Here is a 4,828-nt window from a genome sequence, read left to right as displayed (position 1 = left end):
CGTAGCTTGAGCCCTTTCTGTGAGCTGAGCTGGCACTGAGCCCTGGGGCAGAGTTTCATTTCATTGAGTTTGCAGAACAACCCCATGAAGAAGAGAACTGTCCCTACCTGCATTTTGCAGATGAGGAAACTGAGGCTTAGAGGGCCAAAGTCATCTGCCTGAGGTCTCCCAGGAAGTTAGGGAGCAGCCAGAGGGGACCCACGTCAGATCACACCCCTCCTCTGCTTAAACTTCCATGGCTCTGACTTCACTCAGAGTAAAGCCAGGGTCCTTTCCGTGCCCATACCTTGATTGGTCCTTCTACACCGTTACCCCTCTCTTTTCCTCCTATCCCCCCACCCACCACCCTGCTCCAGCCACTCTGGCCTCTCCATGGTGCTGGACACACCCAGCTCAGGCCTTCCTACTTACTGTCTGTCTGGAGCTCTCTTCCTGTAGAGGTGGTAACTGCACAGCCCTCCGGTTCTCCTCCAGATCTGTCCTATGGGCAGCTCCACAACACAGCCTTGCCCAGCCTTCTGCTTCAGAATGGCGGCCTCCTGTGCCTCTCCTGCAGCCAGAATGCCCGGATTGCTCTTCTTCTTGATGCTTAACACCATCTGACCATGCACATATTTTACTTATTGACATGTCTCTTTTCACCAAAATGTCAGCTCCACAGGGCAGGGATTTTCACCTATCTTTCTCATCGCCGTTTCCCCAGGGCTTAGAACACTACCTGGTGCCTGAAGCAGGTTGTCCTTAAATGTTTGTTAAATGAATAAATGAGTTGGGATTTGCACCCAGGTGGTTTGAACTTAAATGAATTAGCAAAAAAAAAAAATACTGACCAGAAACCGAATCTACTGAACTGAAAATCAGACCCAAGTATTTTAAAAAGTTTTTTTGTGTGTGTGTGGTAAAATATATATATAACAAAACATTTGCCAATTCAATACTCTCTCTACGTATAATTCAATAATCACATGTATTGATTGAAGTTCACCATGTATGACCATTCTCACTATCCTTTTCCAAATTATTCCACCACTGTTAACATAAACTCAATACCCCCTAGGCAAAAACCTCCCCTTTCCTCCTCCCTCCACCCCTGGTAACCACTAATGATTTGGGTTTTCATATATTTGCTTATTTTATACTAGTAACAGCATACAGCGTTTGTCATTTGGTGGCTGACTTATTTCACTCAGAGTAATGTTTTCAAGGTTCATCCACGTTACGACATGTATCAGGACTTCATTTCTCTCTATGGCTGAATAATATTCCACTGTATTTACATTGTATATTATTATACAATGAATAATATTATTCAGCCATTCACCCTTGATGGACATTTTGCTTGTTTTCACCTATTGGCTCTCGTGAACAGTGCTGCGGTGAACATTGGTGTATACAGGTGCCTGTTTGCGTTCCTCCCTTCACTTCTCCTGGGCATCTACCTGGGATTGAGATGGCTGGGTCATAGGGTAGGCCCATGGTTAACTTTCCGAGGAACTCCCAAACCGTTTTCCACAGTGGCTGTACCATCGTGTATTCCTATCAACAGGAGATGAAGATTCCATTTTCTCCAATCCTTGCCAACACCTGTTATTTTCCTCTTTGTTTTTTGATCGTTGCCATTCTAGTGGGAGTGATGTGGAATCCCACTGCATCTCCCTAATGATTAGTTGGCAGTTCAAATCCTCCAGCCGCTCCTTGGAAACTCTATGGGGCAGTTCTACTCTGTCCTATAGGGTCACTATGAGTCGGAATCGACTCGACGGCAACGGGTTTGGTTTTTTTTTTTTTTAATGATTAGTGGGATCCCTGGTGGCGAAGTGGTTAAGAGCTTGGCTGCTAACCAAAAAGCGGGCAGCTCGAATCCATAGGCTGCTCCTTGGAAACACTATGGGGCAGTTCTACTCTGTCCTATAGGGTCGCTAGGAGTTGGAATTGACTCGATGGCAACGGGTTTGGTTTTTTTGGTTTAATGATTCATGCGAGGCCCCGGGTATCAAAAACGGTTAAGCGCTTGACTAGGTTGGCGGTTCGAAACCCCCAAAGGCACCTCGGAAAACAGGCCTGAAAGGTCACAGCCTTGAAAACCCTAAGGAGCAGTTCTACTCTGCACACGTGGGGTCCACATGAGTCAGAATCAACTCGATGGCAGACGTCAATAACAATGATTAATGATGTTGAGAATGTTTCATGTGCCTTTTGGCAATTTGCATATCTTTTTTGGCAAAATGTTTATTTGAGTCTTTCACTCATATTTCTTTTTTTAGCCTTAGGCATGGTCTTTATTCACTTGGACACTGTACAAATTTAAAATTTCATTTTGCTGCAAAAAGAATAAAAATAATCTTCATATAGGAATCCATTTGTTACTGTACATCTTTCTAAATCTGCAAATGGCTCTAGCTGAGGGGAAATGAACAAACAAGGGGGCTATCCTCAGGGACCAACCCACCCAGGTTGCTATCTAGAGATCTCTGTTCCTTCTGGTTAGCACCCCACCACCACCTACAGGCTCTCAGGGCTAGGGCCGAGCAGAAGTGGGGTATATGAGAGGGCAGGAGGAGCCATAGGGTCAGGGGTGGGCAGCAGCAAAGGCTAGAGGTGGTGCTGGTAAGCCCCCAGCTCCACTCTATCCTTCCTTCCTTGGGGGCAGGGACTGGCAGGAGCAGGGCAGTGGGGCTGAACAAGCTGCCTTGTGGGGGTGAGGGTGGGTTTGAGGTTCTGTGCCACTGGGTGGCAGCAGATCCTGGGCCTGGGGAGGGCACAGGTGGGAGAGGCCTCCAGGAAAGGAGAGGTGACATTTTGGCTCCAGGATGGAGGGGCTTGGCCCCTTCCTCTGCTCTCCTAGCACAGTACAGGTGTGGGTGCAGGAGCAGGGGTGGGAACTGTGGCCAGGACTGTGCAGTGAGGGAAGCCTGGGGAAGCCAGGAGCCTGTGGCTATGTTGGGGTAGTGTCGGGGGAGGTCCCCCAGCTCAGATAGTCTGTGTCCAGTCACACAGGGCAAGTCCCTGTCAGGCAGAGGTGAGAACAGGCACATTGGAGGTCACAGACACCTTTACTCTCGACTAGGTTGTAACTGTAACCATGGTCTTCAGGGGGCAGAGAAAGACGGAGGAAGGGGGCAAACACTTCTAAAGACATCAGCTCCTCCAGCAGTTCTGAGCTCATGCATTCTCGTGTGAGACCCAGGATTTCTGACAGCCAGTGGAGTCTGCTTTGATGGGCTCACAGGAGGTAGGAGGTTGGGTCTGGATGAACTGCCATTGCTATTGCTGCCCAGTAGGGCAGAAGACTGCAGTGGCCAGGTGTCCAGTGCTGTGGGGCCCAGAGGAAGTGAGCTGAGCTTGCCACTGTCCCTGCTGTCGGTGCCAGGGTTGCCTCTTACTGTGCTCTCAGCTGTTGGGCCGGCTGCCCCCTGGGCCTTAATGCTGCTAGGGACAGGGAAAGGGGTGGTCAGCTGGGGACTGCTTGGGCGTGAGGCTCCCTGAGGCTGGGCCAGGGTAGGCTTGGGCAGAGACAGAGGGATAGAGACAGCAGGTGGGCCCTGGGGCAGATGTTCGGGGGGCGGCACAGGCACAGCCACAGGCGGTGAGCTCCATGCCCGCTTGCTCACCAGCAGCACTTCCAGGGGACCACTCACACTCTTCAGGGGAACCTGGTGCTCCTTCTGCCCCTGAGGTCCTCTGGGATGGGCACTCCAGGCTGGTGCCTGATGGGCCAGATGGCCAGGAGGGCATCTCCAGCAAAGCATCTGCAGATGTCCTCACGAGTCACGTAGGCCACGCAGCTGTTCTGTACATCCTCTGTGGCATTCTGGGTGCTCTGCTGTGCCCACGCCTTGTGCTGGTCCAGTTCTTGTTCCCGCCACTGCAGCTCCTCCATCTCTGCCTTGAGCCCGGTCAGCTCATCCGCAGCCTCCCAGGTATGCAGCCAGGCCTACGACCTTCCACTGGTTGCTATTCCTGGATTTGTTCTCTACCAGCCCGATACCTTCCAGTTACACAGCTAGGGGGTCAATGGCCAGCTTGAAGTCAAGCACGCTGTCCTTGGCCTCCTGCAGAAGTTACACGAACTTGGGGGTGAGAAGTCCCAGGCTCTTGTCATGCTGGCTCAGGGTGCCCAGGGGTGGTGGTGCCTGTGGCCCGGCCTCTGCCATCATGCCTGCCTGCCGCCTCACCGTAGCCAGGCCAGGCCAGGCCACACAACCTCTTTCATCCATTTTTCGATTGGGTTGTTTGTCTTTTTGTTGTTAAATTGTGGTAAAATTCATTTTTTACTTTTTAGAATAGAAATTTTGAACAAACATGAAGCAGTAAGGATAGTATAACACGTCACCTAGAAGCAACAGTTATCAACACATGACCAATCTTGCTTCACACCCAGCTTCATCCACCTCTCCCCTTCCTGGGTTATTTAGTAAATTACCCCCAAAGTTTAGCAGTTTAACAAAACACAGGTTCTGTGGCTCAGGGATCTGAGTGCAGCTTAGTCAGTTGTCTGGCTCAGGGAGTCTTCCAGGCTGCGGTCAGGTGGTCAGCTGGGGTTGCAGTCTTGTCTGAAGGCCAAGTGAGAGTGGTTGTTGGCAGGATCAGTTCCTCATGGGCCTTGCCACGTGGGACTGTCCACCGGGCAGCTCAGGACACGGCAGCCTTTCACCACAGCAAGCGAGTGAGCAAGAGGGTGGGGGTGGAAAAGACTGTAGCCATTGCCTTTTGTAACCTAATCTCGGAAACAGCTCCCATCACTCTTGCAGAGTTCTCTTCATCAGAAGCCAGTCACTAGGTGCAACCCACACCTAGCAGTTATACAAGAGTGTTGTTATAGCTTGAA

The 4,828-nt window shown here is 50.7% G+C and overlaps 1 pseudogene; it reads right to left on the bottom strand.

Moving 5' to 3' along the window:
• Nucleotides 1-2,989: 2,989 nt before the first annotated feature.
• LOC126068396 (transcription factor E2F4-like) lies at nucleotides 2,990-4,154 on the bottom strand (annotated as a pseudogene).
• Nucleotides 4,155-4,828: the final 674 nt, after the last annotated feature.

This window comes from Elephas maximus, chromosome 2 (genome assembly GCF_024166365.1).
Source record: "Elephas maximus indicus isolate mEleMax1 chromosome 2, mEleMax1 primary haplotype, whole genome shotgun sequence".
NCBI lineage: Eukaryota > Metazoa > Chordata > Mammalia > Proboscidea > Elephantidae > Elephas > Elephas maximus.
The sequence above is the reverse complement of the archived record's forward strand: the minus strand, read 5'-3'. Positions and strand labels throughout refer to the sequence as shown.